The sequence below is a fragment of the Orcinus orca genome, chromosome 13 (genome assembly GCF_937001465.1).
Source record: "Orcinus orca chromosome 13, mOrcOrc1.1, whole genome shotgun sequence".
In the NCBI taxonomy this organism is placed as follows: Eukaryota; Metazoa; Chordata; class Mammalia; order Artiodactyla; family Delphinidae; genus Orcinus; species Orcinus orca.
Window position 1 is genome coordinate 65,796,205 of NC_064571.1, and position 12,106 is coordinate 65,808,310.

Consider the following 12,106-nt stretch of genomic DNA (forward strand, 5'->3'; position numbering starts at 1 on the left):
GAGAGAGTGGCATGGATATATATACACTACCAAACGTAAAATAGATAGCTAGTGGGAAGCAGCCACATAGCACAGGGAGATCAGCTTGGTGCTTTGTGACCACCTGGAGGGGTGGGATAGGGAGGGTGGGAGGGAGGGAGATGCAAGAGGGAAGAGATATGGGGACATATGTATATGAATAACTGACAACCTTGTTATAAAGCAGAAACTAACACACCTTTGTAAAGCAATTATACCCCAATAAAGATGTTAAAAAAAAAAAACATGAAATTTTGTAATTGGTTATCTGATCTGGTTGGAGTTGAAGACAATGAGGATCCAGTGATCATGACAGGGTTTAACGTCACTAGTCCATGACATCCAGTGATGAAAGGATTACTTAAATTATCACCTGCGGTAACTTAGAATGAAGCACCGATCTAATGCAAGGCTTTTGCAGTTTGAGTGACAGGACATTGTGAGAGAGCGCAAGACTGTGAGGTAGGTCAGCTGCTCCTAAGTTCACTGGACAGCTCAAAAAGAGAAAAGGACACTCAGTGTTTTAAATCCTCAAGGCCAGAGAACCAGGGAATTTCTATAATTTCCTAAAAGAATTTGTTTTCCTTGTCGCTGCCAAGCTGGTACAGGCAAAAATCAGATGCAGGCATTGCTCTTGTAGGATTGCTGAATTACAATATAGGATGAATTCAGTTTCACTAGTTCTATGTGAAAGTTAGGGCATTTGATTGGGTTAATCAAATATGTTTTACTGATTCATTTTATTTCCTCTATTGCCTCTTAGCTACACATCATTTTATTAAATTTTCATGATTGCTCTAGGGCTACTCGTGTGCATCTTCAATTGATCTAAGTTCATTTAGAGTTAATACTGTATCACCTCACCTTTCTCATGTCATAAGTGGCCTTCCTAAATTTCTGTTCCCCAGAAACAATGAACTAAACAACTGCTATTGTTTTAAGCCACTATGTTTTGATGTGGTTTGTTATATACCAATAATAACTGCAACAGTTGTTTAAAGCGAGAGGGTTACTCTAGTGCCAGTTACTTCGTCGTGGCCAGGAGAAGAGGGCACTGATTATAAAAGAGCAAGACCCAAGAATTTAAATGGAGACATTTGGGACGATTCAGATAACAGAAAACCCCCAGATTCTATGGAGTTTCCTAAGCCAGCAGAGGCAACCCTCCCCTATCTGATAAGACTAGTGCTACCTTGCTTAAGGACAGTGTAACAACTACACCTCAAGGAGTTACCTTGCAAGAGAATGCCAATTCTCTCCTATTACCTAACCCCTCCCACCCCTCATTGCCTCCAGACATGTAAATGGGTTTATACACAAAAAGAACTGCAAGATTTTGTTACTTTCTAGAGAGAAAACCTTGGGACCATGTGGAAAAAGATTCTAAGGGAGCTAGACCATAGACAAAGAGGATCATAATTTTAAATCAGCTTAATGTAGACACTCATCAGAAAATTTTGATTCACAGTTCTAACGCAAGCAGCTGGGGATGGTTCCAACTATTTGCTCAACTGCTTGACTAAAACCTAGACTCAAACATGGCCAAAACGAAGGCTGAGATGCCAAAAATTCCTTGGTGTAATATGGAAGAAAGAATCCAACAACTCAGAAGAAAAGGCTGTTGTTAATTTAGCATTTGCAACCTGTTACCCACCCTACCTGTGTCCCCCATTAAGGCCAAGGGGATACTCCTTTCACCCTGACTTTGAGAAATACATTATACCTGGGAGTATCAGCATTTTGAAAAGTGCTATAGTAGATATCCTGTAAGCTGGGGGTAAAGCCGAGAGGTCCTTCTGTTAAATGGGCTTCCTGATTTCAGTGGGGATGATCAGAAGCCAAGGTAGCAGAGACTTGCTGATAGCCCCTGGAAGCAAGACGAACACAGTTCTTTGTAACAGGCACATCCAGAGTGATAAGTAGAATGGTGTGACTAGCATGGATCATAGGTGATGGCCAACTGATCATAAAGATTTTTAACCAAATTAGATAAACAGCCAACTAAGTACAACTTGATCTACGTAAGACTTAAAAAAAAATCTAGATTTGGAGACTAGATGTCTGACCTGAATCACCATGCTGACACACTGTCTCTCACCCAATTCCTATCCCTGAGTCATTTCACAGACTCAGAGCCTCTTATAAGCAAACAAATACCTAAGCAAGCAACTCAGTACTGGTGAGAAAGGACCCTGTGATAACATAACACGTGTATACCACAATTCTTCTTCCCTAAATAAGTAATTATAACCATTTACCAGGTAATTTTATCCTGGGGAAAAAGAAATACCTCCTCTTTTCAGGGTTGATTAGCTCTTAGTTACTGCTAATCCCTGGGGACCCAGAATATCACCATGTTGAGTTAGCGGGTTTATGGGAGATACTAAGCCTACCATGGGATGGACTAAGTCCCGAACCCACCCAGTGGTTACTTCCCTAGTTGAATACAGAGCTGAATTACATACATCCAGCAACAAGCAGAGTCCACAGTGAGTGCTACTGTGGGCCAATAAAGGGCCGAGTGAAAGCCTCCGAAGCTGCTTCTCCTCATTAAAAGAGAAAACCCAAAGCAACACCGCATTATCCACACAAACCACAGACATGTGCGCCACTATCAAAACCTTGAGAGACACTGCAAAGTGTGTGTGTTTGTACGTGTGTGCATGGGCCGTTTAACCTACCCATTTAAATTGAGAACACAGACGGGTCCTGGAAAGTGTCATAGATTATTATAAACTTAATGTAATGGTGCTCTAATTATAGCTACTGTTCCAGACATGATCTCTTTACTGTAGCAAATAATCACAGCCCCTGACATATGCTAAGCAGGTACTGATACAGCAAATACATTTTCCTCTACCCAATAGCCAGGCAACATCAAATGCAGTGGGTTTTAACTAGCACAGAGAAAAGTAGACTTCCCTGTCTTTCCTCAGAATTTCATAGACTTATGGTATAATTCAGTCTGCAAGTACCTTGATTGTCTCACTATTCCATTAGGCCTTACCAGTCTTGATGACATCATGCTAATAAAAAAGGTCAAGAAACTAAAATAAAAAATTATATGCCAATGTCAACCAAAAACCAATTGGAAATTATATACTCTTGTCACTGTAATTTGTTATTAGGAAATTTTTCATTTATAAAAATTCATTTTATACGTTCCTTAGAAGGAACTCATTTATTAAATAAAGCAAGATATGTAAAATAAATGTTAATGTGTTATTTTTGTTATTATTTCTAGTTATTTTTGTTCTTATATGCCCTAAGAATGCTTCAATATCTAAACCTCTTTTGAAGAAACTGTACGTTTCCCCCCAAATCAGAAATTCTTCTTTACATATACAACACAATCTATAAAATACTCTGTGTCTGGGAATTCCCTGGCAGTCCAGTGGGTTTGATCCCTGGTCAGGAAACTAAGATCCAAAAAACTGGCCAAAAAAATAAAAAATAATTAATTAATTGTATTAAAAAATACAATACTCTGGGCCTATTAGTAGTTTGTCACTTTCCAAATAAGTAAACTCCCAAGTAAAAGGACTAAACCACTGCATAGTCATATGTACCAGATCATGCTATGTACTTGCTTAAGCTGGGAACTACGTTTCCTAAAATCCCTTTCCCTTCTGATTTCGTGTTAGAGTTGGTCAGAAGGGAAACTTGCTAAGGATTTGAAAGGCAGAAGTAAAGCAACAAACATCCTTTACTCTTGGAAGGTTGTCATGGTTAAATATGACATCAAACAAGAGGCAGAGATGTCCTGAAGATCCCAGCTTGACCATGCTCTATGTGTCCATCTTGTCTTTCCACTTGCTGGCCCTGTCAACCAATAGCAATCCCGGGCCCACCATAAGACACTTCACTTTGGACCCACGGAGCTTGTAGCTACAGAGATCCAACAGCTTTCCACAGACCTCTCCACAAGTTCCTTCTTCATCCTCCCATTGCAATGGCTGGAAGTACGTGGCTTCTCAGATTCCCCTGTAAGTTCTGACTGATGCACTTGTGCCAATGCTTCAAGCGGATCGTTAAATGATTCTTTCCCTGATCCTCTTACTCCCTCTTTCACTCCTTCATTTTCCTTCCCACATGTGTGTAATATCTAATTCTTTTAGCGAACCTCTACTCCCCAAAATACTCAAAGTGGCTCTGCTTTCATAAACAAAACCTGAATGATAAAATTGTTTTTTTCATTTTTCCTTTTAAATGCCTTACGTGTCCTTCCATCTGACAGTATTTACAGATTAGTTTTTATTCAGCACATTATTAAATGCATTATCTCACTTAACCTCTGTAATAATTCTGAGAGGTAGATACTAATATGCCCATTTTTAAGACAAATACAAGTTTAGATTCCTTGATCAACTGGTAAGCCCCAAACCAAAACCTACTAAGTTGAAAAACAGGACCTTGATTTCAGGTTCAATACTTTTCCTATTTTCACATCAGCAAAAATGGTGGTATAAGGACCTCTAAAATTTCCCTGCACCACAAAAGCAACAAAGAAAACTGGAAAAAAGTGTTAGAATCAACTTTTTCAGAACTCTGGAAATTAATCAAAGATTTGAAATAACCCAGGGAGTGTTTATTCAAGAAAATGATAAAACTCTTGGTAAGAACAGCAAGCTTTGTGTCATTTTAACATGTACCATTCCTATTCCCTCTTCTCCAGCTCTGCACTAGCCTTGAAAACCAACAGCATATTATCATGGGAAAATTATCAGCCCAGCAGCCACCAGAGGGAACAAAATGGGTTTGGAGCTCCTCTGAAGTTTCATTCCCAGAAAATTGTCTGGTGGTTCCCTGGAAGAGCCCACTTGCAAAGCTGTCTTTACTTAAGCTAACTCTGAACTTGTCCAGTGACTACCCTTTGTCAAAAACAATTAGAGACAATTAATTAATTCTGCAGCTGCCTGAGGTAGTAACAGCTGGGGCAAACAATAGGCTATACAAAACACTTAAAGGAAAATAAGGGAATGAGATATACATAAGGGCTTTGAAAAACTCCACCATATTGGTGGGAATCTAGAAGTCCATGCATGTGTAGGGCTGTGCACATGTTCAGGAAAGACCTGAGAAGGCCCTATGCTCTCACCTCAGGATGACCCTGAGGCTTTGCACAAGCAGTTAGTGAATGCTAAGGCAGAGTTGTCAACTGCCTGGCTAAGTGCTGAAAGCGTACCCCAACACACACACACCTAGAGCCCACCATCAAAGACTGGGAGACTTCTTAATTTAGGCATTTAAGGAATTTTCTGTCCAATCATTAGCTGACCATTAAGCTAACCAATCTGAAACTACACAAAGAAACAAGAAAGTATGGCCCTTACATGGGAAAAAAAAGTAGAAACCATCCCTGAGGATGTCCATATGATGGACTTAAAAGACACTTAAAATCTGCTATTTTAAATAATGCCTAGTACAAGGACTAAGAAACTCAAAAAGAAAAAAAAGTAAAAGAAATGACAACGGAATTAAAATGGTATACTAGAAGTAGAAAACAACCATTTAGCCACAAAGAAGGCAGTAATGGGGAAATAAAAAAGACATATAGAAAACAAAATGACCAACATACATCCTACACTATCAGTAATTAAATTAAATGTAAAGGGATTAAATACTCCAATCAAAGGCAAGATTGGCAGAAAGGATTTTAAAATTATGATTCAACTAAATGCTGTCTACAAGGGACACACTTTAGATTCAGACACAAACAGATTGAAAATTTTTAAAAAATAAAAAGGAAGATAACACACCGTGGAAACAGTAACCAAAAGAAAGCTGGAGTAGCTATACTAATATAAGACAAAATACACCTTAAGACAAAAATTGTTACTAGAACAAAGAAAGGCATATTTTAATGATAAATATTCACTCCATCAAGAAGATAGAATAGTTGCGAGCATATACTCACCTAACAACAGAGCCCCAAGCAAAAACTGACAGATCTGAAGGGAGAAATACAAATTCAACAATAATATTTGGAGACTTCAATATCCAACTTTTAATAATGAATAGAACAACTATACAGAAGACAGAAATAGAAGACTTGAACAATGCTATAAACCAACTAGACCCAACATACACTTAAAGGACACTCTGTCCAACAACAGTGGAATACACATTCTTCTCAAGTGCACACAGAACATTCTCCAGAAGATATACTATATGTTAGGTCATAAAATGTCTCAATAAATCTGAAAGTGTAGAAGTCACACAAAGGATATTCTCCAACTACAATGGGATGAAATTAGAAATCAGTAACAAAGAAATTTGAGAAATTCACAAATATGTGGAAATTAAACAACACACTGTTAAATAAACAGTAAGTCAAAAAAGAAATCACAGGGAAATTGAAAACATTTTGAGATAAATGGAAACAAATATATAATATGCCAAAACTTATGGGATGCAGTGAAAGCAGTGCTTAGAGGAAAATTTACAGTTATAAATGCCTATATATCAATAATAAATAATATCAATTCTGGAAGATGGGTCTGGAGGGCCAGAGTGGGGCAGCTTCCAGAAGAAGGTAAGAAACACCAGAGCAGTGACTCTGCTTAATCTAAATTGGCCTCTTTTTTCCTCAAATTCCTATCCCACGTTTCTTTAGATAAGTCAATTCTTTCTCCTTGAGCACTTACACCTCTTCATCCTGCCGACAGACTTATCTCCCCCAAGGGCAATGCTTGCAGGCAATATATTTGCTCTCTTCAATTAGTCACACCCTCAGTCTTCCTCACTCTCTCCAACATGTTCTATTTTCTCTTCCCTCCTCCACTTATCCACTCAATTTATATAATTTATTACCAAATAAAGAACTAAAAAAGATGTGCCCAGTGAACATAAATAAAGCACAAGGGCTTGTAATATCACTTCTGCAGTGTCAAAATGTGGGTGGTCAGAAATCTTCATAGAATGTGAAAAGCTTTGTGGTATTTCTGGCTTCCCTACTGGAAAACACAGATGTATGTTCTTACAAAATACAAGAAATTTGTCATCTTAACATCTATGAAGTAGGATAAAAATACATTCCCAAACATGCAAAGGCATACTTCAAGTGGCAAATGGCTGCAATGAACCTGGGGTGCCTACAGGAACCTGCAAACCCCAAAGACCATTCCCTTACCCACACATATATACATATCTTACATATCTATTTTATTTTGTAATTCCACACAACTAATTACTATTCTTAATACAACTTTACAGCAATGACTAGGCACAGTGAATCTCAGCATAAAATTAAGTCAGCCAAGACTTACACAGAACCTTATGAATTATGGCTGGAATAACACTCTCCCTACTCTACCAGGAAAACCTGCAGTGCTTAGAGCAAGGGTCACTCACTCAAATGCCCAGAGATTCTTGCCAATTATTGAGAATGAATAAAGTAGGCTGGCGATTGAACATACAAAGGAAGGAGCCACTCCTCAACTCCAGCCAGTTAGCACAAGAATATGGGAATTTGCCCCAATGTTTCCACATCATTTGATTCTTTAAGAGAAGAAATCTAGATTTTTAGATGAAATTGCCTGAAAATGCTTACTCTAATTTTTTTTCAAAACACTATGTAAGCCAAACAAAATACCTCTTGCAACTTCAGATTTAGAAAATTAAACTCCCACCCTACAGTGGACATCAACTGCTCTTTTTCCTGCTCAGAATCTATTCTCTGATCTTCTGATTCCCCTTCCCTGAGGGGAAACCATTCCATGTGGTACAGGTAGGGCCTATCAGAGGCAAGGGCACATGCCTCAGGCAGTTCAGAACTTTTCTGTCACAGCCAAGGAGTTGACTGTATTTTTCCAATGGGATTACTAACCTTGAGCTTCCAGGGGCTATCTTGTCTGGCTCTTTGAGAGAAAACATCATCTCAGCCCCTGGATACGGCTATCATGATGGGTCTACTAGAATTTTCAGTTGCATGAACCTATAAATTCCTTTTTTTGCCTAAGCTAGTATATGTTGGTTCTCTTAAAACCAAAAGGGCCCTAACATGTCCCTAGAAAACTGTGTTGCATAATTCATTCTCTAGACTTCGAACAATAAGAAGATCTGTGAGGGACTTCCTTGGTGGTGCAGTGGTTAAGAATCCACCTGCCAGTGCAACGGACACAGGTTCCAGCCCTGGTCTGGGAAGATCCCACATGCCGCGGAGCAACTAAGCCCGTGTGCCACGACTGTTGAGCCTGTGCTCTAGAGCCCGCAAGCCACAACTACTGAGCCTGCATGCCACAACTACTGAAGCCCGCATGCCTAGAGCCTGTGCTCCGCAACAAGAGAAGCCACCGCAATGAGAAGCCCGCGCATCGCAATGAAGAGTAGCCCCCGCTCGCTGCAACTAGAGAAAGCCCGTGCGCAGCAATGAAGACCCAACTCAGCCAAATAAATAAATAACAAATTTATATCCAAAAATTAAGATGAAGAATTAGATGTGAAATGTACCTAGCATTTTGTCAGGCACACAGTAAGCCCTAAACTAATGTTTGTGTTTTTTCTCAATCCCTCCACTGGAAAACCAGATTGGAAAGCAAGATGCTTGAGGCTTCACTACTAGGAAGAAGGATAGAAACTTGACACAGCTTCTAGAAACATTAAAATTTTCTATAAATAATCATATTAGTCACTGTGTACAGTTTCTCCAAAGACAGAAGAATTGCTGTTGTCAACTGTTAAACAGGCGTTTATGTAACCCAGGTGTTCATGTAACCCAGGTGTTCATGTAACAGGACTGGAGGAAGTAAGGACAAAGGGGAAAAGTACTGATGCTACAAGGTTAAAGCTGAATTTTTCCACTCAAGGCTGATTTCAACCAAACATCGGTTTTTTATGAAAATGTGTGGAATCACAGGAGGAGGCCCTGTAGATCTCACAGAAAGAATCTGTACAAGATACAAACTGAGTAGAATGTTGCTTTATAGAAGGATAGCAGTGGGAGAAATATTTTGCTGGCCAAGTAGAACTTGGAATCTACACACTTCCATCTTAGCATCTGTCACACTATACTAAAGTATTCTGCTCACAAATATCTGCACTATCAGACTATAAGCTCCTTGGAGGTAACTTTTTTTCTCATTCTCATCTTTGGAATACCATTGCCCAGCACAGAGCAGGTACTCTATAAATGTTGGATGAATTCAACTGAAACTAACACTGAAATCACAAAGGGCTTCAGATTCTAAATGAGACATAAAAGATTCTTCCTACTGAGAACAAAGGGAGAACATTTTGGGGACATGCTCTGGCTGACATCAACACTGAGCATGACTAAATTAGGAATGATCTAACAACAAGTTAGTCCTAGCAAACAGAGAGGTCATACAGCAGAATCTGAATTTCACAGGCCCTTCTCATGCAAGTGATCACACCTAAGAAGTGACTCTCCTTAGGACTAAAAATACCGAGGAGCAAAACTGACAGCCTAAGTTCCGTACCCTGGTGATGTACCTTTTGATCAAACAGTCCAGTGTTGAGAGGTAACTGAGAATTTTAGATATATGCAAGAAAAAAGTTAATATAGTGAAAAATATGCCATATTGGGACTCACTTACATTTATGAAGGTATATTTTTCTACAAGCTGTTATATGGGATATTCGGGTTTGAAGCAGGGACCCTACCCGAAGCACACTAGGATTCCAGGAAGCACCCTGTCAGAGACAAGGCCCTGCATTTGGGGTAAAGAATATGGGTGAAAGTTCAGTTCAGTATCTAATAAAAAGAAAAATAAAACATTTCAAGAAAATTATTCCTACTTGAGTCAGAAGGAATTATCAAAACAAACTGCCCTTCCTGGCTGCGATTTGGGCCTTGATTTTGTGAATGAGAGGAAGGAATTAAAAATTCTAATGTGCGATAAGAGTGGCCCTCATCTGACACTGCATCTGGTCAGTATGTAGGTAGGGGAATTGGTAGACCAACAACTACAGGAAGCTCTCCTGGCAAAAAAATGAAGGTGGGGAAATGAGCTCTAGACCCAGAGATGGTACTAATTATAACAAGTACATTTGAGGACTACAGAAATGACAGAATTAGGCTTAACAAGTAGAGGTTTGCTCCAAGGGGACCAATAAATGGCAGGCTAAGAATTTAAAGTCGTACTATGAATTAGATTTGGCCATCTGACAATAGCTTCAGGTTTTTAAAAGTGTGTGTGTGTGTTTGTGTGTGTGTGTGTGTGTGTTGTGCGTACAGCTCAAACAACTTTGGGCATAGTCTAACTCAGTCTTTTCCTCTGAAGCACAGAGGAAAATGGATTCTAATTTTTACTACTGCAGAGACTGTTTCTCAAAAACAGGGAGCTGGACCACTGGAAAGGTGCTCTACTGCCCTTGACACAGTGAATGGGACGAGAGGGCAGAACTAAGAGAGCACCAAAGAACCTTGTACTCTTACGGCTGTCACAGACAATCCTTCTAGCAGAAAGGCAGTTTATCCCTAGCCTACATTCTTGTTCTGTGAGAGGCAACTGAGAGGTGAAAAGTACAAAACACTTCATCTCAGCCCAGTCGCTCACTCCCCTTTTCCGTGAGGTGATGCCTAGTCTTATCCACTCTCTGACTGAGCCAACTATTCACTAATTGCTCTTTACATTTATGTGTGTAACTGCACCACGCTCTGGCTTGATTTTTCAAAGGGTACCTGCCAACATAAATATTCCAGGTCCAAGATAAAACAGAATAATTAAAAACAGCCCTTGTTGGGCTTCCCTGGTGGCGCAGTGGTTGAGAATCTGCCTGCTAATGCAGGGGACACGGGTTCGAGCCCTGGTCTGGGAAGATCCCACATGCCGTGGAGCAACTGGGCCCGTGAGCCACAACTACAGAGCCTGCGCGTCTGGAGCCTGTGCTCCGCAACGGGAGAGGCCATGACAGTGAGAGGCCCGCGCACCGCGATGAAGAGTGGCCCCCGTTCGCCACAACTAGAGAAAGCCGTTGTGCAGAAGCGAAGACCCAACACAGACAAAAATTAATTAAAAAAAAAATTAAAAAAAAAAACAAAAAACAGCCCTTGTTATCCAATTAGTTGGTCATCTCCTATTTGTACACCAAGTTATATTTTCAGTTGTTCTGCCTATCTTCCTCATTCAAGTGAACACAACAGGTTTTAACTTACAAATTGACCATCAAATTTTAAGGGATTAACAACAACCAGGATGGGGGGCAGATGCTGGGGAAGCAGTGTGGGCTTTAGAGGAAAGGAAGGTCTGAGCTTGGATTCCAAAATCTGCCACTTACTAAGGCTAATCAGTAGAGTGGCAAAAACAATTCATACTTTGTAGGCTGTTACAAATATTAAATGACAGTGAGAAAATAATTCTATAAAGAATGTAGTACATAAAAGGCTCTCAAAATTGCATTACATAATAACAGCATGCTCACAGTATCTTAGCATCTGCAGAGCAAAAATAAAAGTTCTCGAAGGCTCCTATTTCTATTCCTAAAATTAAAAGGTTGAAATGAGAGGGGTGAGATGTTATAATTTGTTTTTGGAGAGAAAATATATAGCAGGGGTTGGAGAGGTATCTTTCACCACATGTAAATTCCATAAGGAGTGTCTACTTGGGAATTTGCTTCAATGCAATCACTATTCTACGAACACCTACTAATCATTCATTCAGCAAATATATTTAAGTTCTCCCTAGGCTCCAGGCCTGTGGTAAGTGTTGGCGAGACAGCTATAAATAATATAGACACAAGTCTGGCTCTTAAACAGCTTACAGTTTAGCAGGTGAGCTAAGCCAGCACATGAAGGATAAAAGCACTGCTGGGTGTTATAGGAGCACACAGGAGAATATCACCAAATCTTCAAGGGAGATTTCAGGGAAAGTACACTGTAGGAAGCAATCACCAAAGAGACGTCTGAAGAATAAGGAGTGAGCTAAGGAGGACAAGTTCTAGACAGACAATAGCATGTGCAAAGGTTCTGAGGTCAAACAATGCTGAAAATTCAAGAATTACAAGTAGTTTAGTCCTACCAGAACTTTGGGCACAACCTGGATGAGTGAGTACAAAGGGGGGCAAAGCAGAGATAAAAGAGTAGGTAGTGACTTCCCTGGTGGTCCAGGGGTTAAGACTCGGTGCT

The 12,106-nt window shown here is 39.8% G+C and overlaps 1 protein-coding gene across 6 annotated transcripts in view; it reads right to left on the minus strand.

The window, feature by feature from the left end:
* Positions 1-12,106, minus strand: part of TTC27 (tetratricopeptide repeat domain 27) — a 178,957-nt gene that overhangs the window by 60,225 nt on the left and 106,626 nt on the right. The window lies entirely within an intron of this gene.